This window comes from Aethalodelphis obliquidens, unplaced genomic scaffold (genome assembly GCF_003676395.1).
Source record: "Aethalodelphis obliquidens isolate GAN/ISIS:26980383/991018 unplaced genomic scaffold, ASM367639v1 scaffold3, whole genome shotgun sequence".
Taxonomy (NCBI): domain Eukaryota; kingdom Metazoa; phylum Chordata; class Mammalia; order Artiodactyla; family Delphinidae; genus Aethalodelphis; species Aethalodelphis obliquidens.
This window is the reverse complement of record NW_020837947.1, coordinates 28,295,269-28,322,197: the sequence shown is the minus strand read 5'-3', so window position 1 is coordinate 28,322,197 and position 26,929 is coordinate 28,295,269. Positions and strand designations below refer to the sequence as shown.

At 35.9% G+C, this 26,929-nt stretch overlaps 1 long non-coding RNA gene across 2 annotated transcripts in view; it reads right to left on the bottom strand.

Moving 5' to 3' along the window:
• Positions 1-26,929, bottom strand: part of LOC113608916 (uncharacterized) — a 61,848-nt gene that overhangs the window by 5,074 nt on the left and 29,845 nt on the right. Inside the window, exon 1 of one of the 2 annotated variants that reach the window (XR_003428452.1) lies at positions 3,186-3,885. The exons of the other annotated variant lie outside the window; for it this stretch is intronic. This is a non-coding gene — a long non-coding RNA (uncharacterized LOC113608916). Of the gene's footprint in view, positions 1-3,185; positions 3,886-26,929 lie in introns of those variants that run through there. 2 annotated transcript variants of the gene reach the window in all.

Below are 26,929 nucleotides of genomic sequence, written 5' to 3'. Positions count from 1 at the left end.
CATCACAGTGGGGTCCAAAAGCCATCATATAAACAGATGATTTTGGTGTAATATAGCATGTGCCGAGTGGAGTGATACCCAGGTTAGCATGGGCCTTAACTGGGGCCCAAATTCACCTCACTAAGGGACAGGAAATTCTTCTAAAGGAGGTAATGCCTGAGATGACACTCAGGGCTTGAAAAGTAATTATCTAGGTGAAGAAGATAGGGAAGGAGATTCTAAATAGAAGGACTAATATGAGGAAAGTAAGGGGACCTGACACGCTAGGCACATTTGAAAAACTATCATAACGGTACTTCTGGAATGTTGACAGTAAGGCAGAAATGGGGCAGGGTACATCTGTACGGGCCAGGTATGAAGACTGTTCTGAGATTTTAAAGTTTCTGTTAGGATATGGATAAGAGAAATCAGAAGACGATTTAGTTCTTAGCACTTTCTGATACTAACACTCTAGGAATTAGTGTGAGGTTTGGGATCAAAGCAACTGAAAAGGGCTTCCCTGGTGGCACAGTGGTTGGGGGTCCGTCTGCCGATGCAGAGGACGCTGGCTCGTGCCCCAGTCCGGGAGGATCCCACGTGCCGCGGAGCGGCTGGGCCCGTGAGCCATGGCCGCTGAGACTGCGCGTCTGGAGCCTGTGCTCCGCAGCGCGAGAGGCCACAACAATGAGAGGCCCGCGTACCGCAAAAACAAACAAACAAACAAACAAAAAACAAAGCAACTGAAAAGGCAAGACTGAGCCTATGCTAAGATCAAAAAATTTACTTTAAGGTTATGAAAGGCAACTAGAATTGAAGCCAGGGTTAAAACGTTACTGACATCTTAGTCAGTTGGTTATGATCTCTTAGGAGAACTTTAAAGAGCTTTAGCAACGTGACTCATTTTTTTTCTTCCTTAGAAACCAACAAGGCATCTACAAAGGCCTAGGTCCTGACTGCAGTTCTTTGCACCTAAGAATAAATGAGAAAGAAATTGGAACACAAACAAAAAGGGGAAAGGAGAGGATCAAACTCTGCAGGATATGTACAGCATATTTTTAGTGGCCTCAAATTATGAGATTAAAAATGGAATGAAAAGGAAACGGTTTTGAAGGTAGATGATTGAATACAGCCTCTTGAACTTGCCCTATGGGAAGTAATGAAAGCAAAGATGACTTAAGTTTGTGTGTGTTTAGAAAGTCAGAAACGAGGAATATTGAGAACACTCTTTGGTTGGGAAACTGATAGAAACTACTACTATTAAACTAATTTCAGAATAAGGCAAGAAAGACCTTCATTAAAACAATAGAGTCCACAGGACCTCAGGAGAGAAGAGGTTTGAGGGATTCCTCAGTGCCTCACCTCCCCTTCCATTCCTCCCAAACCCCCTCTCAAGAAGAGGCAGCTCTGGAGCAACCAGGGCCAGCTATATAATTTGCAGACCTAGAACATAATGAAAATGCAGAACCCCTTATTCAAAAAGCAGAAAACAATGTACTATCAGAAATATTAGATATAAAGCTTTTTCCTTTCTTCCACAGTCTTTCTCTTGATTTATGGTGTTTTATTAATTTTTAATTTAATGCCATTATAAATAGAGAAAAGATAAAATTTAAAATTCTTATCATGAATTTTACCATTCATCTTTATGTTGTGCATGCCAGTCTTAAAAACAAATATAAAAGCACTTAACTCATGTAGAATCATCAAAATTACATATTTTGTAGCCCATACATGAATATATATTTTGTGGAAGAGTAGAAATGCTACAGTATACAAACTCAACTATTTTTATTTCACTTCTCAATATTCATTATATTCTACTAACACTCTCTACCTTGAACTTACAGATGGGTAAGGAAGGACTCAAAGGAAAGGTAATAATGGCTCACTATCTTTCTCTTTCCTTTATGTCATGATTTCTAGCACATGCGATCGGCTAAAACAGGGAAGTAAACATGAATAAGAAAGGATATGATAGAGTTCCTTAGTTGTTCAGGTTTCTTAGAACTCCATTGTTTTCTATCTACGTTTGAAGCAAGTTCTCATTCAAAAGGAAAACATGGCCTCTCATGGCTGCCAGACTGCCCCCCCCACCTGCTCTTACTTAGTCATAGACCTAGCTCGCTTGCTTGTGCTTGCTTCAAGTCTCAATGAATTCCTATGCTGTGAGTTCCTTTGCTGTGCTCAGGGGTCATCATGAACACTCGAGAATGAGCCAGAGGAATCATAGCAATCATGCATAGCGTGTGTATCTTCTCTGCTCATGCACGTGCTCCATTGTTCTGTTGGTTTCACTTAAAAAACACAAGTTCAAGAATAATGTTAAGAATCTTAAATTGGCAATAGCAGAGCATTAAACCAAGCCCAAGGCTCTCCTGAGCACTTTGCATGCCCATGAAGCCAGCCCTGGGGGCAGCGGACAAATACTCCTCAAGCTTTTTAAACTATTGTCTAGAGAAACTGCTTCTTCCCAATAATTGTTTCTTATTTTGACCACAGAGCTATTTCAGAAAATCTTTTGGGATCTGCAAAGTCTCCTCCAGTTTATAACCCTGCTCCACAGAGACAAGGCAACAAGACTAACAGCAGTGCAATCTATAACTCAACCTCATAGAAACTAGGCAGTAAGACAAACCAATTGCAGGGAAACACACGTGGAGAAATACTTTACTTACCTGAGTCAAAGACTTTTTATTAAATTAGAGATGAAGATTGCAATAATTTGCTCTAATATCTTAATGACTATTACCAATTTTAATCTCACTCACTCAAGATCCTGCAACAATGACCCTTGTAGCTAGACCATTGTCTGTTTTTCATCTTGGGCAGAGGAAGTCCGAGCCCATAGGGCTCCCTCGTCAAACAGGAAGCAAGAGGAAATAGGCAAAATGTTACCTTAGGATTCCTCAATATGGGGTATAAGACACCAGGACACTGCAGGGCTTTTCCTAGGAGATCATAAAGGTACGTAAAGATTGCTTCTTTTGCCTCCTTTGAGTTGCAGTGGTATCATTTTGAGGAACACTGCCTCAGAATGTGGCTCACTTTAAAGAAATTTCTTGGTGATAACGTCAGTATCTGACATGGCTTTTTTGTATATGTCAGCTAGCATCTATGACTTTGTGTATGTTAAACTAGAATGTCCTGAGGAAAAAGAGCTAATATTGAAGTACCCAGCATAAGGCATGCTGGACACATCTTCTTACCAGAAAAAAAAATGGGAAGGCACTCATCCAGGAACTCATAAAAGACACTGCAGAGAATGTTGATTGGCTGTTTTAGCCTCTGCATCTGGAGAGGTATTTATAGCCAAATCTTGATTATCAGTGGTAAAAGAGAAAAAGGAAAGAATAGATTATTGGAAACCATGCATCATTCACAAACTTTATTTTAAACAGTTGTTTTTGACTGTCACTTTTCTATCAAAATTTCCACCAGACTTACTAACAAAGAGTCAATTGACAACTCAGTGTTTAATTTCTTTTTATGTCATCTGCTGACCTGCAGGAATAAATGTCAAAGACTGGATCAGAGCATTGTTGGGTAGCCATAAACAAACAAAGGATAACAAGCGAATGACTATTGCACATTGCTATGAAATAAATGACGAATTTACTTGGACTTTACATGACTATATCATACAACTATAGGAGCTCACAGAGAACAAAACTGGAGCGCTGAGCCTATTGTTTGGAGGAACACTTGCATCACTTAGCACATAGCTTTTAAATTCCAAGTCATACATTAGTATAGAAATGTGAATTCACTCAAAGTTAGCAAGAAGTAATTGGCTAGGAAATAATCGGAGATTCTTTTTTTTTAATTTTTATTGGGGTATAGTTGTTTTACAATGCTGTGTTAGTTTCTACTGTACAGCAAAGTGAATCAGCCATATGTATACATATAGCCCCTCTTTTTTGGATTTCTTTCCCATTTAGATCACCACAGAGCACTAAGTAGAGTTCCCTGTGCTATACAGCGGGTTCTCATTAGTTATCTATTTTATACATATCAGTGTATATATGTCAGTCCCAATCTCCCAATTCATCCCACCCCCCCCTTTCCCCCCTTGGTGTCCATACATTTGTTCTCTACGTCTGTGTCCCTACCATGTATCATGTCTGTGTCTGAATCATGATGTGTAACTAAAAGGCCAAGTCTCAATGATTCTAGAAGGGAAGCTTCTTAAAGGTCTACACTGTGTTTTAAGTCATCCTGTAAGGAACAGCCTCATTAAATGGACTATTTTTGGACCTTGTCTGATAAAAGCCTTTGGACCTTACTTGAGTGGCAGGAACTCTCCCTGTGATGCAATCTTGCTTTAATATCTACATGAATTAGGAATGACTGATGTTAAGAATACCACAGATCTGACGCCTTAGGCGTAACGGATTACGTTTAGGCTCTGTCGCCTATCAGGATCAGTCGGCTACTGTTCTATGCCCTCTAAGTTGTGTCTTGAATCCAGAAAGCTGCACACTCAGCACAGGATTCTACGATGCATATCCATCGACCTGAAACTCCTCACCACATATCCAAGGAATCGCTTTAAACAAGGTATGGATACTGTATTCAATTTCTTCCCAGTTAGAGTAGATTGATGTCATTTGCTGAAACTTTTTTGTATGGTAACATTTCCTGAGTGTCTATTATATCCCATGCTCTATGCTAAGTGATGTTCAGCGAGGAGCTCATTTAATATTGACTCAAAACCCACGAAGCAAGTTTTTATTTTCACACTCACTTGCCAATGAGGAAACAAGGACTCAGTGAATAAATGTACTTTGCTAAGAACACTCATCTATAAAGTGATGGAAGTTGGACACAGCCCCACACTTTCTCACATTGGGGCTTGAGCTCTTACTCATTATTCTACATTGACTCCTACTTCATTGCACCAGAAGATGCTGTATTTGGTAGCGTCATACAAGCTAGGAATAATACATTTTCAACAAACAGATTACTGAACTGTAAAGACTTTTTTAGGTCCAAATTGTTGCAGGATGCTATCAGAGCTCAAAAAGGCAACACCAGTAAAAAGAGGGCAAAAAACCCAAACCATTGGTTCTGAACAATGACATATTTTTGGAGAAGGTGAAACATTGTTAGATTGATGGAGAAAAAAGAGAGGAGGTCATGGGTCTCCCAAAAGAGTTGGTAGCTTACTACACATGTGCTTGACATGGCACTAGCATGACTTTTACTGGCACATGGGCTGGTTGTTACTGCAGGCACTTTCTCACTCTTGCATCTGAGAGTAGATCACCTATATGAAATGCCCGATTTTCCAACAGTAAAAAGTCAACTGTATTTCCCACTTCTCTCTCTCCATTCTTTCTCATTTCCTACCATTGTTCCTAGCCTGCTCAGAATAAAATGAATCTCTGATCTAGCCCACAGATAAAGAGTTGACATTCCACTTATTGAAAGTAGTTAATCTCCACTCTATAAGTTCATAAACTAAATTTTAACCCCCAAACCATCATGAAATTGATCAGTCTCATCAGCAAGACTCTTGTCAGAAGCTTAGGGTTAGTGTTTATTTGGCAGGGCTACACATCTAAATCATCATTCCTGGCATTGTTTCTCTCGTGATAAAAAAGTTTTTAGGATTGAGCGCTTTCTCTGGAATGATATTTTCTATCCAAACCAAGGAAAAGAAAAGACACATAAATTATAGGTGCCACAATTTTGATGACATAAACAAACATTGAAGCATAATTTAGTAGCATGAGAATCTTTTGAGAAAGTTTTTTTTACTTGAAGAAAAATAATAGAGCAAGGGAAATTCCTGATGCCTGAATGTAGAAGATATTCTAACTATTGTTGCCTATCTGTACATGGATAAAATTCCTCTAATTCTAGGCTGCTGGTTTAGAAAGTGAGCTGTAAAGTGGGCGATTTCGGTACATTCTCCCACTCAGAAACTCTGTTAAAACAGAAGCAGAGGGATTTGGGAGTGAAAAGCCTTATGTTCAGATAGTAAGCTTTCATTTTGGTAAGTTCACTTTTACTGGCAGCATGATCTCTTTTAAAAAACATAATTCATATTTACCTCAAATCTTTAGGTCCTAAAATTGGTTTTAGTAAAAGATGGTGAATGTCTAAAAGAATTAGATAGGTATCCAGATGGGTGATGGATTAAACTACAAAATAGATATACTCCCATGGTTAGAGGGTTTTGAACCTGAATTATTTTTTGAAAACTTGAATATTGGACAGTTTTCAACACTGTTTATAGTAGCATTACCATATAAATGCGGAAACTTCTTCAGTTTGTCCCACCCTCAGCATCTAGTATGACTTGTTTTATTTTTTCATTTTTTATGACATTAAATGATAACATTTTGTAAAGTCACATTTCACTGTGGCTCAATTTCTTGTGAGTATAGAGCTTAACAAAACAAAGCTGCAGTAAAAACTGGCTTTGCTTCATATTTCATTTCTTTTCCATAACTTATTATTTACAAGGATGGAGAGCCTTTTGACATTCCTTGGAATATAGAATTAATTTATTATTTGTAGACATTGATACTAAAGTGAGTGAACAAATGACACTGTGATTCTTAACAATAATTAAGTAGCCCTTTTATTGTCTTCACTTCTTTCACTTTTGGAGTAAATTAAGCTTGAGTTAAGACGGCTTGGTTATTCAAAACTATTTGACTCAATTTTTTTCATTTTGACTCTGAAATATATATTACAACTTTCTTTCATCCATTTTCCCTTACAGCAAAGAATATCTATTTTCAGGATAAAATATTCAGTGAGGTGAAATCATTGTTGAAAGGTTGTGTTCAACAGAAAAAAACATCATTGGTTTGCTAGAATTTTGCCATTTGCTGACTGAAAAAGCATTTACTGGATTTTGAAGTATATTTTCCACTTACAGAAAAAAATATTTATGGAAAAATAACATTCATGTGGGAAAAGAGAAAAATCCACTCATTGCTGCTTCATCATCTCTGCACAGAAGGATAGATAGGGAAAAAGCACTCATTATTTCCTGGCAAATAATCAAGGAAACAGAAATTCTAGTGAAGGATATTTCTGTTTTAAAAGAGAAAGAAGAGATAGGGTTTGAAACTATAGAGGATTAATTCATGTGTAAAAGTCAGCTGCATACACATAGCTGAGCTATGCTCTTTCCTGAAGCCAGACCAAGGTCAGAAATTTCAGTTTTGATTCCTAACTTATGGAAAATTGAGACACATTTTGTATGTGGAAGTCCAGATACATGTAAACCTATTAATTTGTTAGCAGAATCAATGTTTTTGCCTATTACTTGCCTATTACCTATTAAGAAGGAGCATAACTGGAGGAATTCTTAACTTATAATACATTTGAATACAACCCACCTCACCCTACTTTATCCTTCTTTAGGTCAAAGTAATGAGTCCCTTTGGAAATCAAAATAGACAACAACAACCATTGTACTAAAATTTAATAAGATATGTGAATGCATAACAAAAATACATTTGCATTTTGATGTAAGTTATTTTTAAGACTTTCTCCAATATCTACTCTCATAGGGTTTGTCTCACAGTCTCAAGGTCAAATACAAGCAAGTGTGGATGTCAAGCTATTTAAAAATAAGTTTAAGCTGCGTTGATGAAAATGTAAATTGGTAAAATTTTTTTGGAGAGCAACTTGCCAATATCTATCCAAGTACCTCCTGTGCTAGGAGATTTCCAGTTTCAGCTCTGATGTGTAAAGACCTTGAAAATGGTCACTCCCCTTCTTACAGCAACATAAAGCTGAACAAACTGAAAATCAATGACTTTTCTTAGACTCACTGGAGAACTGAGGTCACAGAACAAATTGGCACCCCAAAATCTAGAACCCAGAGAGTCACATCTGCTTATCAGAAGCAGGTGCCACTCTGGTAGCAACACTTACAGAGCAATTTTGACACATTGCTGGAGTCTGAGTGTGGTCTAGCCTGAAATAGAGAAAGTGCTGCGAGCTGCAGAGTTAGAGCTGAAATTTGCAAACTCTCTCTGAGTGGGAAGTATTTGCAGGGGGCCATCACTCAGGAGGGAAGTCAGAAACAAGAAAACCAGAGAAATTCAAAGTCACTGGCACCTATTGCTACTTCAAACATTAAACACAGCCCAACTCCTAGCAAATTAACATAAAAGCTCACACTAGAGGCCAATATACCCCAGTTCCTATTTATTACCCAATATAGCATGTCTGGTTTTCAACAAAAAATTATAAGGCAGGGCAAATGCAGGAAAAACACACTCTGAAAAGACAAAGCAAACATCAGAAGCAGGTTCAGATATGACACAGATGTTGAAAGGAACTGTCATACAAGGAGAGATGGGTAACGTAAGTGGAGAGTGTAAACTCTCTAAGAAAGGCTAAAAATGAAATGCTGAAAACAAAAACCACTGTGATAGAAAATAAAGAATGACTTTGAGAGGCTTATTAGTAGACTGGACATGACTGAGAAAAGAATCGATTAGCTTAATGTTAGATCAATAGAAACTTCCCCCCCCCCACACACAAAAAAACAGCTGAGCATAATATCTAAGAACTGTAATATAATTTTTTAAAAAGTGTAACATACATGTAATTAAAATATCAGAAGGTGAAGAAAAAGAGAATGGATCAGAAGAAATATTTGAAATAATAATGGCGAAGGATTTTCCAAAATTAATGACTAACACCAAGCCTCAGATCCAGGAACATGATAAAATAAAAAAACTAAAAAAATTAAAAAAAAGCAAGATGAATACGAAAAAACACATATCTTGGAATAGAAGAAGGACATTAGTTAAAAACTAAGGAAATCTGGGGGCTTCCCTGGTGGCGCAGTGGTTGAAAGTCCGCCTGCCGATGCTAAGGGACATGGGTTCGTGCCCCGGTCTGGGAGGATCCCACATGTCGCAGAGCGGCTGGGCCCGTGAGCCATGGTGGCTGAGCCTGCACGTCCGGAGCCTGTGCTTCGCAACGGGAGAGGCCACAACAGTGAGAGGCCCGCGTACCACAAAAAAAAAAAAAAAAAAAAAAAAACAACTAAGGAAATCTGAATAGTTTGCACTTTAGTTATTTATAATTTATCAATATTGGTGCATTAATGTAAAATGGGCCACACTAAAATGGGAAACTCAATGTGCAGTAGATGAGAACTTTCTGTACTACCTTCACATTTTTTATTAAAAAAATCAACTTGTCCAAAATAAAATGTTTATTTTTAAAAAATGCAAAACATAAAACAAAACTCTTTTTCAAATAACCTATTAAAAAATGCACTGCTAGCAGTTTATACTAAACATATACAAGCAAAAATATGCCATGAGAGATTTGCCACTAAGGCTTTTTATTTTAAAAAAATCTGACACCGAACTGAATGTTCATTAGTATAAGCTTGGTTAAATAAATTGCATTATATCAATAAAACAGATGACTATGCAGTCATTAAGAAAAAGAGAAAGAAGTAGTTCTATATGTACTGCTTTAGGAAGAACGCCAAGTCATAGTAAGTGAAAAGGCAAGGTGAAGAACAAAATGCATTGTTAAGATCCCATTTGAGTACATTTAAATTCTTTAATTTTAAATTTAAATATTGGACAAGGCTTATTGCAAACAATAACAGTTCCATGTTATCACTTACTCTGTCCCTGAGACACAACAATTTCTAACTTTTTTATAGCTTTTTTTGCTATTTCCCTCTATTAAAAAAATAACATGTTATGCTTCTCTTTCTTGATTTTTCAGTTTTAGATATTTTCATTAATTTCATACTATGGATGATGAGAATTTAACTTTCTTACACCCTTATCCCACTCTTCATGCATAACTTCATTTCCTTCGTTTCCTCAATGAATTGAGGGAATGTGACAATTGTTCATAAAATTAACATTCAATGGTTATATAATATTATGAACACTTAGTTGGTCTTAAACAGACTTTAATCAGTCTCTCTGGCTTTAGCTTGATATGCTCCTGTTTTCGGATGACCTTAGCCTTTCTGGGGTTCTATATATGCTTCTTTGCTTCACCGCCATCTTCGGTTTTAGCTTAAACTTTTGGACCCGTTACTGTTTGCTTGGGCACCTTCTGGTTTGCTAACTTAGCAACCACTTATCCTCCTGCATTCCAACTTCCAAAGTTTATTCCTGATTCTGTTCTCTTGTCTGAGGACAGATCTAAGTTAAATGAGGACTAAAGTTTATGCAATTTTGAGTTCTCTCTTTAGGAAAATGAGGAAAAAATTATGAATACAAAATTTGATGCAAAAACAAATACTTATTTGGAATAAGAAAATAAGTCATAAAATAACAACCAAAAAAGGTTTACAAATACCACAAAATTTTAAAAAGCCTAATATTTTTATTGATTAATGGCCTAACGTGACTCTATAATAGTTTTTCCCATAATTTTTCTGGCTACATATACTTTGATTACCTCCATATAAGAACAATTTTTTAACATCACTTTCTTTGGAGAAAGTGGGAAAGTGTTTCAATCTTTTCTCTAGCATGGCTAAGTTGTTTCCCACCCCCCCCCACAAGAGTTGGGATGTGACTAAACACATAGGTATAATTGACATTTTATACTATAGGCATGAAAATATTGGGCTGTGTTCTACAAACACAGAAGTCTTATAAATCCTAGTTGGTAAAATTCTCATCAGGAAGGAAAAAATATATGGTTTGTGACACCAAATTATTTACTTATTATTTACCTGGTATTTAGAACAATTTTCAGACATCAGTTTCTGGCTTTGCATATTTTAACTCTTACTTCTCCTGCTCTACTTGGATACACTGATGCCTGGTGCCACAGGAAACAATCATACCACAAAACATCTCTGACCCTGAGTATTTGCATTGTGATGTCTACTGTGTAGATAAACTGGGTAGCAGAAGTATTTCTGGAACCAGACCCACAATAAGATTACTTGCAATAACATATCTATACACAGAAGTGATTGCACGCAGCATAAATATATCTTTCTAAACCAAAGTTCAATGTATAACGAAATAAACTTCCTTGGCAGATCTTAAAAATGATCATAGTCACCATCTAATGCAAGGCACACTCTGGTGAAGGAAAAGTCAGAGTAGAGATACACAGCAATTTTAATTAATTAAACAAAAGCAAAAGGCTTACCTTTGCAAATCTTGCAAAAATATATGAAAATGTGAACACATTGCCAGAGTACCTCCCAGAGCCTGGGAAGGCACCCATGCAAGCAGAGAGAAGCCCTGAAGCGTATGCTTCATTAGCTTCACAGTAAATCCACCAGTGCTTTTTGTCCTTTGGGCTTATGCCCTTTAAAAATCCCTTTATTTTTGGCTATTATAAATAAACCTGCCATAAACAGTCATGTACTGGATTTTGTGTGAACTTAAGTTTTTATTTCTCTGGGATAAATGCCCAAGGGTACAATTGCTACATCATATGGCAAGCACATGTTTAGTTTTGGAAGTAACAGCCATATCTTTTCCAGAGTAACTATACCGTTTTGCATTCCCATCAGTGATGAATGGGTGGTCCAGTTTCTCCACATCCTCACCAGCATTTGCTATTATTACCGTTTTTTAAATTTTAGCCCTTCTGTAAGATATGTAGTATCTCATTATGGCTTTAATTTGCATTTCCCTAATGACTAATGATGTTGAACATCTTTTTATATATTCATTTGCTATCTGTATATCTTCTTCAGTGAAATGTCTGTTCATGTCTTTTGCCCATGTTTTAATTGCATTCTTTGCTTTTTACTGTTGAGTTTTGAGAGTTCTTCATATGTTTTATTTTTTTTTCATATGTTTTAGATACAAGTCTTTTGTGGGTTATGTGGTTTGCAAATATTTTCTGTAGGTCTGTAGTTTGTCTCTTTATTCTTTTCATAGAGTCTTTAGCAGAGAAAATTTTTTGTTATTGCTTTTGTTCTTCTGGAAATAACCCAAATATTTTCCATTGGAAGAACAGTTAAACCAACTGTGGTACATATATGCCATGAATTCTACTCAGCATTAAAAAAAATGAACTATTGATACACGTAAAGACTGGAATGGATCGCAAGAGAATTATGGTGGGTGAAAAAGCCAATCTAAAAAAGTTAAAGACTATAATTTCATTTATAATGACATTCTTGAAATGACAAAATTATAGAGATGGAGAATAGATCAATGGTTGTCAGAGATTGGGGGTCAGCAGGCAGGGGTGACTAAAGGAGGATAACACGGGGAATCCTTGTAATGAAAATTTTCTGATCTTCACTGTGGTGGTAGTCACACAAATCTTCACACGTGACAAAATTGCATCGAGCTAAATACACACACACAAATGAGTGTATCTGAAACTGGTGAACATGGAAAAGGTCAGTGCATTACATCAATGTCAATTTCAGTTGTGTAAGATGTTATCATAGGGAGAAACTGCTTGAGATTTCTGTATTATGTCTTACAAATGGATGTGAATCTAGAATTACTTCAAAATAAAAAGTTTTAAAAAAACTTTGTGTCATTTCCAAAGGATTTCAGCAGAGAACAGAGAGAAATCACTACTATGCTTAACTGAAAGTCTGTACAAAAAAAGTTTTTAAAAGAATACATTTACATTCTGGAATATTCAGAAAGCCAGACAAAGCTTCCAAGGACCTTTTAATAGTAGTTACTTTGGATGTAAAAAATTCATTTGAGAAAATACTTGTGAAAAATAAAAAGTTTTGATAAGAAACAAAACAAAGAACAAGATGGTATATTTAAATTCAGTCATATCAGTAATAACATTTAATATAAATAGAGCAAACAAACCAATTAAAAGTCAGAGTGTCATACTGGGTAAAAACCAAGACCCAAGGTGCTCAAAAAAATCTACTTTAAGTATAAAGAAACAAATAGGTTCAAAGTAAAAAGATAAAAAAAGATATGCCCGCTAAAACTTGTCCAAAGAAACCTGGAGCTGATTTTAATATCAGAAAAAATAAGTTTGAGAGCAAATAATGTTACCGGAAATAATGGAGGTCATTTTATTATGGTAAAGGCATCAATTAATCAGAAGGACATATCAATTGTAAATATTTATGCACCCAATAACAGAGCTTCAAAATACATGAAGCAAACTGATAGATCTGTAAAGAGAAATAGACAAATCCATGATATAGTAAGAGATTTCAACACCAACCTCTCGATAATTGATAGAACAAGTAGACAGAAAGTCAGGAAGAATAAAGAAGTTTAGGTTATTGAATAAAATAGCTAAAATCGCATATTTTTTAGGATGAGGTTCTTATTAAATATACATATGTTAACTGTGTCCATGAAGAAGTTAGCAAAATAGAGATGTGTTCAAACCGTTTATACTATTTGTTACTGCACATCTTTTTTAAATTAGCATGAAATTTTGTGACCATATTGATGATCAGAAATCCAAAGCTTATTGAACCAGCAGTGACCTCGCACATAGGCTATTTTATAACTTTATGACCATCTCTTTGCCTATAGTGTTTGCAAGATCAGAATCTGAGCCAATATAAATCAAGTATACTTCAATTAAAAAAACAATCTGAATCAAGTGATCCTGGACATTAGCAACTGTTTTCCCCCGCCATGGTAATCTATTACCTTTAGAGTCTGGGACTGAGAGAAATATTCAAGTTTTGTAGGTCATAGTTTATGAACACAAGTCAGATACAGAAAAAGGCCTAGAGCATCTGGGTAAAATATTAATTAAGATAAATTAAAATAAAAGATATAGGTTTGGTAGAGTTGTGACACAATTAGAAGGATCCAAAATAAGAAATAAGAAACAGAGGATAAGGTGCAACACAATTTAGAAGCAAGGAGAAGGGAATTTGATGGATCCTTATAACCACATGATAGTCTCTTTTTAAGCCTGAAAATCTCATTTAAGAAATCCTAAATGGGAAATTTAGATTATTTTAGGGACTGAGGTTAAGGACCAACTTATTGGTGATCTGTTTTAAACGTTCATCACTGTGAAGTTTCTATTAAAGTGCACTTGATAGAATTCAGATGACAAGGCTTAAAACTAGGTGAGCGTCTCAGCTTTTTGCAAGTCCCCACTCACTATGTCACCTTGACAAGTCACTTAACCTTTTTGAATCACATTTTTTTTTGTTTATAAAATATGAATACTGATACCAACCTACTGATGGGATTGCTCAATGCAAATGTAATATATCAGAAATAGTAGTGTATGCTATAGAGCAGCACTGTCCAATAGAACTTTTTCAATGATAGAAATGTTTTATAGTTTTGCTATTCAGCATGATGGCCACTACCACGTGGGGCTATCAAGCATTTGAAATATGGTTAGCACAACTGAGGAACAGAATTTTTAATTTTATAGATTTTAAAATAATTTAAATTTAAATAGCCACATGTAGCTAGTGGCTACCATATCAGACAGCACAGGTATAGAACTAAAGAAAACATTTCCAATTCATTTGGGGGGGGCCTGTGTCACATACAACAAGGAATGTCAGAAAATCTATCAACCATGGCTTGGATTATCTTTTATTTACATGAAGAAACAAAAATATCTGGCTTTTAACATGCTGATTTAATGTTCTAGAATGTGATATTAAGGATTCCCTCTAGAAAGATTTCACATTTTCCCAGTGTTTGTACTGTAGCTGAGAATTTGTATCCAGAAAGCAGACAGAGAAGTACATTCTCACTTGGCACAGATGAGGGTCTTCAGGTATTTTTCTCATCACTCTAAGGTCGCAATCAATACTTTGGACACAGTAATCCTCACCATGGTTCTCAGCATAAAGAATATTCAAAGGCTATCACTAATAGGCCACTATGTAGAATGCGAAGTAATTTTGGAGCAGGTCCCTAAGAAAGGTGCTGAGTTTCCTTTCTTTGACAATGTTAAATTTACCCCTCTAGAAGGGGTTAGGAATGGTTCCTACACAAGACAAGTAAATATAATTATTGTCCTCCAAATCAGTTAAGAAGCCTCCATGTTTCCAGAAAGGTTGATTTGACTTTTGGTCTTGTTAACCTTTGCCCTTGATTTTGTTGGAATGTTCTCTTCCCAAATATATTTGTCAGCTGAGCCCTTAAGTTTTAGCCATTTATGTGGGAGTGTTCTTATTTCAGATCATCTTAGTGGAATAATTTCCAAATGATTTAAAACTTCTTGGCTGAATGAAAAGAAGGGTGATATCTAGCAAGGATAACACTAATAATCTGTCCATATTCCTGGGTTCCTTTTTTCTTCTACTTGAAAAGTAGGAAGTAGAAACTTCTTTTTATATTTAATTATCTAGAAATAAGATAACCTGAATATACACAGTAGCAGGTGAAGGAGCCTTGGAATCACCTTTCCTGTGGGTCCCTGACTGAATTTTACTTCTTGTCTGTGCACCCGGTCCTAGATATTTGGTGTCAAGTAGCTAAATCATTTCAAATAACCAACTCAATTTTCAACCTTTCATCCAGATAATATGGAAAGAATGTCTCTGGATTTGAGAGCAACTTGAATTTCAATGCTTTGTATTGTTGGTAAATTATTCCATTTGCTTTGATTCTTTCATACTGGGAAAGAACATGCAATGTGCCTATCTTGACCTCCCCACATATTGTGTCTCATTATTGGTATTTACTCCTTCCCTTTCCAACAGTATTCTGTGCTGCAATGAAATAAATTTAAAAATCTTTCAAATAGATTTTTATTTACTAAAGATTTTTGATAATTGCTTTGTATATTATTTTATGCTTTTACCTCATTGAATAATTATACTGCTTTATTGTTTATTATATTCCTATACCAGAAAAAATGTTTTGGGGGCTAGGGAGACAGTGATTAGAACAGACATTTTATAGCTAATTTAGGTAATATATTGTTGAATTTTCTTTGCAGTATTTTCATTGACATTTCTTGTTAGAATACCTGTCTTCTTGGGACATTTCAACTGTAATACAGTCTTTGTCCCTTTTATGAAAATGTCAGTAGAACAGCTCTAATATTTCCTTGAAGATTCATCAACATTATAGCATTTTGTTTATATCCCCTTTTGTGAGATAAGAACTGTTCCAGAATTACTACTTTGAATAAGACTTTTCACAATCTGGTCAGCAAAGGATACACTGGAAGGTAATGTGTTTGACTGATAGACATAATGATGTTTCTGTCACTCTTATTGCCATGTAAGTGGTCCATAGCAAATGCATTGTCTTGAAGACAGAAACTCTTGAACCAAGGGCTAATTAAAGCAATGATCAGAATATTTCTTAGATGGTTTTCTTATGTACTTAAAGTGTGAATTGACTTTACTAGGGAACACTCCCTTCCTCCCACCCCTCCACCTCCCACCCACCTCTACCTTCATGTATATATAGCCTTTCCATAATCTCTTCTCTGGTATTTTAATTTAACCAAAGGTATAGCCCTGTGTCTTGCATACAGAGACAACTAGTATCTATGTAACACCGTGGTCATGATACAGATGAGGACTGAAGTCGGACAAGCTATGGGTCATAAACAGGCCAATAAGAACATTGTTTGTACAACCTTTCCAGATTTTGGCAACATTCAATACCGTGAAACTAGCCTATTGCAACACTTCACTTTTAAGTAATGTAATAATCTCTAGAATGCTTATTTAGAAGGGAACAGCTTTACGTAATTGATCCTCATTCTTAAACTAAAGCCCATCATCAGACCAAACATACTCTTCTACGAACACATAAACGCATTTGGCCTTTTGGGCATAACTGAGCAGGAAATGACATGCTACTGGCAGAATCCTATTTCTTGCCTTCTTAGACCATACACAGAATATAATTATAACTGATCACGGATTGAACCCTCTGTGTCACATTTGCTTTACTGGATTAATTTTGTTCAGAGTAGTATTTGGTAATAAACTATCAGAATTATCTAAAGTATTGTGCGTCCTTTTTTTCAAATCTCTGCACTTTTTGTAATTATAGTCAGGCCTTTGGTCTTAACTGAGATGCATTGCTAATAACTTGTCATAGTACTTATTGTGTTCCAAGCATAAACAATCATTTCTGGCCCAGAGTAGGACTCCTTCTTTTCCATCAAGTGTACCAATTGTCCTGGGATCTCTTTGTTCCTGCCCTTTACCAATGACCCTTAAATTATTCTAGCCTGAGAACAGTTCAAACATGGCAAACTTTTAAGTAACTGTGTGAAGGCATCCTTGGGGAAGTAAGCTACTATTGAGAGAAGAAAGAACCATGGGTATGGAGGTTCCTTAAAAAACGAAAAATAGAGTTACTATATAATCCAGCAATCCCACTCCTGGGCATATATCTGGAAAAGATGAAAATACTAATTCAAAAAGATACATGTACCCCAACGTTTACTGCAGCACTATTTAAATACAATAGCCAAGACATGGAAGCAACCTAAATGTCCATTGACTGATGAATGGATAAAGAAGATATGGTATATATTCACAGTGGAATATTACTCAGCCATAAAAAAGAATGAAATAATGCCATTTGCAGCAACACAGATGGACCTAGACATTATCATACTAAGTGAAGTAAGACAGATAAAGACAAATATCATATCACTTATATGTGGAATCTAAAAAAATGATACAAATGAACTTGTTTACAAAAGAGAAACAGATTCATAGACATAGAAAACAAACTTATGATTACCAAAGAAAGAAAGGTAGGGAAAGGGATAAATAACGAGTTTGGGAATAACAGATACACACAATTATATATAAAATAGATAAACAACAAGGACCTACTGTATAGCCCAGGGAACCATATTCAATATTTTGTAATAACCTATAATGGAAAAGAATCTGAAAAAGAATATATATATATAAATAACTGAATATATATGTATGTATAACTGAATCACTTTGCTGTACACCTGAAACATTGTAAATCAACTACACTTCAATTTTAAAAAAAAGAACCATGGTTTGTTCAAGTCAATTGATGCTATGGAAAAGAGATGGAAAAGAGAATATAAGTCCTTACATTTTGAAGGAGCGGTTCACACTAAGCATAGAAGTGGCTAACAGTGGTGGGGAGTGAAGTGAAACTTTAAGACACTCTTGAGGTAAAAATTAATATTCTCCAAAGTATTTTGGTAACAGGCACATTTTGTATTTTCCTGTTCAAGTGGGCTTTTGCAAATCAAAAACTAAGCCCAGAGACCTGAGATCATGGGAACAAACTTAGTTTGTTTTATGTGGTTTGCATAAACCTTATAGGATGACATACATGTTACTGTGGGAGGTAAGAGCAGTTCATGGCTTTAATCTATCAGCATCACTGCCTGGTAGATCTAGAAGGCTTTATAGGATATCTTAGGGCTCTCAGACAGGACGAAGCCACTTTTCTTCCTTTATATGACAGATAAACAGGCATTCCTTGGATTGTGTAAATTTTAAGGATTACAGTCCACTCTAAAGGACAGTGGCTAGAAATTTTGTACCAAATAATGATATTGGATTTGCAGCTAAAAGGGTTTGGGTCTAGTTAGAAGCTGGCTGGGTAATGAACTGAGGGCATTTGTGCTTTACAGATTACTTCTCTACAAAAATATCTGGCAGCAAAGAGGTGTGGTCTTGCCTGAGTTCAGCCTCACATCAGTGAAAGTGTCTAGCAAAAACAGGGAACGAGGGGAGCTAGTGAAAAAAAGATATGTGCTCTTGGGGGGTATCACAGCATGTTTACTTGAGCTCTTTCTTTAATCCAATAAAAGTGTTGGCAAAGTGTTTGGTATTTGAGGCACAGAGGTGGGAGTTCTGTCACGATGTAACTAAAGATGGTGGGAAAGCCAGTTTGAATAAAATGAGTTCCAACTTGAACCTTTGCCTGTGCCTGGAACTAAAACCAAGTCAACCCACTGGTAAGTGTCAAAAACATTGAGTCATTAGCCTCCTTTTTGTTTCATCTGTTTCGGAATATCTGTATGTGTCTACTTTTTTTTTTTTTTTTTTGTGGTACGCGGGCCTCTCACTGCTGTGGCCTCTCCCGCTGCGGAGCACAGGCTCCGGACGCACAGGCTCGGCGGCCATGGCTCACGGGCCCAGCCGCTCCGCGGCATGTGGGATCTTCTCGGACCGGGGCACGAACCCGTGTCCCCTGCATCGGCAGGCGGACTCTCAACCACTGCACCACCAGGGAAGCCCTACTTTTTTTATGCTCTTAAAAAAATAGACTGGCTTGTGGCATTTAGAATGCAATTCTTAGCTTACTACATCCCCCTGAACTTTAAGGGGATAAATATTTTTTAAAATCCTTATCAAAATATATTGATGAATTTAGATGTTTTTATTTGATTCCCAATATTCTTCTTAGAACCCTTCTTTGGTTGTTCATATAGATTCTGGAAACAGTTAACTGCTATGAAACCTGCTTTGGTAGGTTTCATTTTAGAGAACATTGGGAAATAGAGGGGTGAAACATATTTAGTACTAGTTCCAAAGCCACTGAGTAACCATGAATTTTTCAGCACCACAAAGTGAAGTTTTTCAGTTCATCTCATTTTGTCTCCCTCTTCACTTTCTCACATGAGAATATTGCTTTTTGAATTTTTTGCATTCCATTTGGACCACTTTGGAGAGGCAAGCTAGCTCAGAGAAAATCTGTCCCAATCTCAGATAATTACCACTATAAAAACCCTTATCAGAATTAGTAGAGAGAACTGAACTGTGTGAGAGAGAACCTCAGGGGAAAAATGATTAATTCGTGTCAAAAACAGGACTAAAGTTATTGAAATAGATCTCTGGATATGTTAAGTAGCCTTCCATTAATCAACTTGATGAATCCCTTGTGAGAATATAATGTCCATTAAGAGAATGACTACATCTGAATAGAGAAGGTATAAGGGATTTAGGGAGTCAGAGGTGCTTATTGCATTTTATAGAAATAGGATCATTTATGGCCAATTTTACTCTAACAAATTAAGATACACTGAAGCTTCACGTCCCTCTCCACCACACGCTTGCGTGCGCACACACACCCATACACACACATCCCATTTTTTCAATCTTCCTTGGCAAAAAGCTGAGATCACTGTTTGTGAAACCTTGCCTCACTGCCACAGTCAGACTTTGTAATTCCCTCCTCTGTGCTTTCTTAGTTCTTCAGACATACCTCTAAAATGGAACTTACATTTTTAAATTATAATTATCAATTTATATTTCTGTCCACCTTCACTTCCAACTAGACTATGAAACTAAGGATCATATCTTATTCAAACGTGTCCTCAACGCTGAGCACAATGCTTGGTACATAGTAAGTGCTCAGTAAAAACTTACTGGATGTACAGGTGAATGAATGAATTAGTAGAATTCCTGTGAGTCTGCATAGTCATACACAGGTTCTTGTGAAAATCTTTCAACTGCCCACCCTGACCTCTGCACAGAGGATACTGCTCTGTACCTCTAGTATGTGTCATTAAACACAAACCCATTTGATATTACCTGGGCTTAAAGAGACTTCATTTAGAGCAAGGGTGAATGGATTGGTTTTCCCTGGCTATCTCAAAGAGTCAATAGCTTCCAGATGACATATATAACAATAAATCTTTACATTTCACTCATTGCAGGAGAATTCTTTACCTTCAAAATGAGACCTAAGTATTATTAATTGTTTTTAATACCTGAGAAAATTAAGACTCAGAGAAGTGAAATATTTTACAAATAATACAGTTAGTAAGGATCAAGATGTTATTAGAACTCAGACCTCTGGCTCCAAATCTCAACATCTTTCTTCTATAGTGCCCTACCTAATCTCAGAGTTTTGTAAGTAAACAAGAAAGCCACAGATGTATTTCAAACTTCTAAGTTAAGATTGTGACAAACATTATCCAAGTGGTTCTCTGAACAGGTAGACTCAGTTATATGCAGGAAAGTATCTTAGAAATAACACAAACTGTTTGTGTATACAGCCCTATATCCTTCTGGAAACAACAACAAAAATGATCTATCCATTCTGGCTTCATTAGGAAGGATACTGGAAAGTCTACTTGTTATAAAATTATATTGCATCCATACCTAGAATTTTGCTGTGTGGAATTCTCTTCCTTATACTTCCATAAAAATATAACAGAACTTTAAAAGATCCAAATCACAAAAGTGGGCAAGAGGATGATTAGTTTCTACAGATATAAGTAGGGGCTTATTTCCTTAATTCCTTCATATCAGAGGTAATTCTTGAAGCGATTAGAATTGAATTAAGATTCTACTTTACATAATAATAAGAATTTGGAATATATTAGCTTAGAATAATAGGTAAATAAGACATATAAAAGATATATACAGAATATTCTATCCAAAAGCTGAAGAATATACATTCTTTTTAAGCACATATGGAACATTCTCCAGAATACATCACAAGTTAGGCCACAAAACTAGTCTCAATAAATTTAAGAAGACTGAAATCATATCAAGTATCTTCTCCAACCACAAATGAAAATAGAAGTTAACTGAAAAAAAATTGGAAAAAACACACAAACACATGGAGATGAAACAACATGCTGCTAAACAACCAATGGGCCAATGAAGAAACAAAAGAGGAAATTTTGAAATAGCTGGAAACAAATGAAAATGGAAACATAACTTTCCAAAATCTCTGGGCCACAGCAAAAACTGTTCTAAGAGGAAAGTTCATAGTGATACAGGTCTACCTCAATAAACAAGAAGAACCTCAAATAAACAATGTAACTTTACACCTAAAGGAACTAGAAAAAGAGGAACAAACAAAGCCCAAAGGTGGTAGAAGGAAGGAAATAATAAAAATCGGAATAGAAATAAATGAAATATAAACAAAAGAGAAAAGAAAAGAAAAGATCAATGAAACCATGAGCTGGTTCTTTGAAAAGATATTGATAAAGCTTTGGCCAGACTCATCAAGAAAAAAGAGGGCACAAATAAATAAAAAGAAATGGAAGAGAAGTTACAACTGATACCACAGAAATACAATCATAAGAGACTACTACAAACATATACCAACAAATTGAACAACCTAGAAGAAATGGATACACTCCTGGAAATATACAGTCTTCCAAAACTGAATCAGGAAGAAACAGAAAATCTGAACAGATCAATTACTAGTAATAAATTGATAATCAAAAAACTCCCAACAAAAAAAAGTTCAGGACCAGACGGCTTCACAGGTGAATTCTACCAAACATGTAAAGAGATAATACCTATCTTTCTCAAACTATTCCAAAAATTGAAAAGGAAGGAATGCTTCCAAGCTCGTTCTATCAGGCTAGCATGACCCTAGTACCAAAACCAGGCAGACACACACACACAAAAAAAAAGAGACAGAGAGAGAAAATTATAGGCCAATATCCCTGATGAACATAAATCTTCAACAAAAGATATTACAAACCAAATTCAACAACACATTAAAAGTTTCATACATCATGGTTAAATAGACTTTATTCCAGGAATGCAAGAATGGCTCAACATCTGCAAATCAATCAATGTGATATACCACATTAACAACAAGAAAGCTAAAAATTATATGATCATCTTCATAGATGCAGAAAAAGTATTTGACAAAATTCAGCATCTATTTATGATTAAAAACCCTCAAAAAAGTAGGTATAGAGGGAACATATACTTCAACATAGTAAAGGCCATATATGACAAACTCACAGCTAACATCATACTCAATGGTAAAAAGCTGAAAGCTTTTCCTCTAAGGTCAAGAACAAGACAAGGATCCTTGTCTTTAATTCAGCATAATCTTGGAAGCCCTACCCACAGCAATCAGGAAAGAAAAAAAAGAAAAAAGAAAGAAATGAAAGAAATCCAAATTGGAAAGGAAGAAGTAAAACCGTCACTGTTTGCAGATGACATGATTCTATGTATAGAAAACCCTAAAGATTCCACCAAAAACTATTAGAACTAATAAATGAATTCAGTAAAATTGCAGTATACAAAGTTAATATATAGAAATCTGTTGCATTTCTATACACTACTAACAAATTATCAAAAAGAAAAATTTGGAAAACAATACCACTTACAATTGCATCAAAAAGAATAAAATACCTAGGAATAAACTTAACCACAGAGGTGAAAGACTTGTGCTCTGAAAACTATAAGACACTGATGAAAGAAATTGAAGATGACACAAATAAATGGAAAGATACACTGTGCTCATGGACTGGAGGAACTGATACTGTTAAAATGTCCATACTACCCAAAGCCATCTATAGATTTCATGCAATCCCTATTAAAATACCAATGGTGTTTTTCACAGAACTAGAATAAATAATGCTAAAATGTTATGGATACACAAAAGACCTTGAATAGCCAAAGCAATCTTGAGAAAGAGAACAAAGCTGAAAGTATCAGCCTCCCTGGTTTCAAACTATGCTATAAAACTATACTGATCAAAACAGCATGGAATTGGCACAAAAACAGACACATAGATCAATGGAACAGAATAAAGAACCCAGAAATAAACCCAGGTTTAGAAGGTCAATCAATCTATGACAAAAGAGCAAGAATACACAGTGGGGAAAAGACAGCCTCTTCAGTAAATGGTGTTGGAAAAACTGGACAGCTGCATGCAAAAGAATGAAACTAGACCACTTCCTTACACCATATACAAAAGCAAACTCAAAATAAATTAAAGGCTTTAATGTAAGACATGAAACCATAAAACTTCTAGAGGAAAACATAGACAGTAAACTCTTTGACATTGGTCTTAACAATAATTTTTTTGGATTGGATCTGTCTACTCAGGCAAGGAAAGCAGAAGCAAAAATAAACAAATGGGATTACACTAAACTAGAAATCTTTTGCACAGCAAAGGAAACCATCAACAAAATAAAAAGGCAACCTACTGAATTGGAGAAGATATTTGCAAATGGTATGTTCGATAAGGGATTAATTTCCAAAATACAGAAATAACTCATACAACTCAATATCAAAAAAGCAAAAAATCCTATTAAAAATGGGCAGAGGACATAGACATTTTTCCAAAGAAGACATACAAATGGCCAACAGACACATGAAAAGATGTTCAGCATCACTAATCATCAGGAAATGCAAATCAAAACCACAATGAGATATCACCTCACACCTGTCAGAATGGCTATCATCAAAAAGACAACAAATAACAGGTGTTGGTGAGAATGTGGAGAAAAGGGAATTCTCGTGCACTCTTGGTGGGAATGTAAGTTTGTGCAGCCACTATGGAAGCCATACGGAGATTTCTCAAAAGATTAAAAATAGAACTACCATACAATCCAGTAATTCCACATGCAAATATTTAAGAAAACAAAAACACTAGATGCATACACCCTAATGTTCATTGCAGTATTATTTACAAAAGCCAAGAATGTAAAAGCAATCTAAGTGTCCATCAATAGATGAATGGATAAAGAATATGTGGTATGTGTGTGTGTGTATATATATATATATATATATATATACACACATACATAAACACAAAGGAATATTACTCAACTGTAAAAAAGAATTAAATCTTGCCATTTGCAACAACATGGTTGGACCTAGAGGGTATTATGATAAGTGAAATAAGTCAGACAGAGAATAAATAAACATAAAACAGAAATAGAGTCATAGATACAGAGAACAAACTAGTTGCCAGGGTGGGGGGTAGGGAAGAGTGAAATAGATGAAGGGGATTAAGAGGTACGAACTTCCAGACATTAGATTAACTTATAGATAAATAAAGTTATCTCTGCACAATTGACTTTGAGGACTTATAACCCATTATACACCATAAAAAACATTTCAAAGAATTGGGTCTTCCTCAGTTGTACTAGTTTAATCAGAAGTGGGAGAGAGGGGCTTCCCTGGTGGCGCAGTGGTTGAGAGTCCACCTGCTGATGCAGGGGACGGGGGTTCGTGTCCCATTCCAGGAAGATCCCACATGCCGCAGAGCGGCTGGGCCCGTGAGCCATGGCCGCTGAGCCTGCGCGTCCGGAGCCTGTGCTCCGCAACGGGAGAGGCCACAGCAGTGAGAGGCCCGTGTACCGCAAAAAAAAAAAAAGTGGGAGAGACAAGTCAGCAGCTCACAAACCTCTAGATATTCCTCAGAGTCTAAATCTCTCTTACATCTACCCAGTTCAGTACTCTAATTTGGAAAACTTTTAAATGTTTAAATGAATAGTAGCAGCTTGGTACTTTCTAAAATATCTGCAATGACATCTCATGTTTTATTTTATTTACTGTGTTCATCTTCTAAAATGAGCACTGCATACATACATATATTTGATTACAAATCTTCCTATTATCCCAGAAGTCTGGAATAAGAATTATGCATATTAATGGCTTATTGTCTTGTGGCTATAGTTTTACTCTGTACATGGGGAAGAGATTTGGCTTCCAATAAACCGAATCTGTGATAGAGAACACTTTCTAACACAGTTCCGTTGTATTCAGAAATCGAGATTACTAATAAAGACACCAGTAGAAACTATTCAACCTCCCATTCAAATATTTTCTAAATTATTGGTCTCTCTGTGAGAACATTTTTCTCTGGCATAAACAGTGGCCATGAATAGAATGAGTGTTTGAACAGTACAAAAGTACCAGGTTTCTTCCTGTTACCCAAGCAGCAATAAATACCAATGGTACAGTATCCAGCACAGAAGCCTTGGTCACACAATGGGGCTTACACACGAGGGACCAGTTCTCTGATAACATGAATGTCCCAGCTGGGGAGACACCAACAGCCAAAGTTAACAGTTGCAAAAGAGCCATTGAAAAAAAATGGAAGGGTTCCCTTTCCCTCCAAAGTCTTTGCAGAAAGCAACAGAGCTACATCTGGGTGTCTGGGAATGAATCATGTTATTGTATTGAATTGCTGGGCACATGCTCTGTTACCCTTTTCCGCCCCTATAACCTGTTCCAACGGATGTTGCCCTATTGATTTATCTTATTAGAACCACCTGTATCTGTACATGTCAGTGTCAATGATGGAAGAAAATAAGGAATGAGGTTTAAAAAAAAAACACACACACAAGAACCTCTGATTTTCTTTGAAGTAATTTCGAAAAAGTTAAGGGCAGAAATGATAACTTAATCTTTAAAAAGCATTAAGCATTTAGATATATCTTTTTTAAATGTAATATATGTATAAGAAACTCCAGAGGTAGCTGTCATGATTTTCTCCACTTTTCAAATGGGGAACTGAGTCACAAAGAGGTTAAATCAAAGTTTTGTGACTGAGATCCTAGTTCAGATGAGTCTGGCTCCTGACTTTCTTCTGGGAATTAGGAAGATGATAACTAGAACACTGCCTTTCACACTTTTTTGGACTGCAATTCGCAAGAAACTGTAATGATCCACTAAGCTGGTTTCATTTTATAACTCTCAAATAGGTCTTGAATCACATTTGAAAAACACTTAACTACAACGTCTCCACCAAATGTCCTTGCTTGAAGGCCCATATTATAGGAATCTAAATTCTTCTGTAAGTGTCTATTTTATTTCCGAATATTTTTGTGTGTGGAAGTAGGTCTGTGTTTCTGCTATTTCTAAGACAGCCTTCTAGATCCTGGGAATGATTATCAAATCTCTCATGAGTCATCTCTTCTCTAAATTGGATATTCCCACATTCTTTATTCTTTGTATGATATAGTTTCTATTCTGTCCACTCGTCTTAGAATACACACCATTTTAAGATATCCCAGCTGTGTGATTGGGATTCCAATCCTTACTCTTAAATATCAAACCTCAATTTAGCTGTCCAGAGCTATATTTCTATTTACAGTTTAAAATCATGTTAACCTTTTTGGTGGCTACATTCACTCTGTGGTGCTTAATGAACTTATCAGCTACAACCAGAAAGTTCATTTGTTTATAACAAGGAAACTTGCCAACCTGATATAGTTATTTTCAATAATAAGTTAAATATTGACAGATTCTGAATATAGAAACTGTGCTACATATAATTCACGACATGCAAAGGAAAATCACACCATTCACTTTAGTTGTTACCTTATTTTTGAGGTTAAATAATGC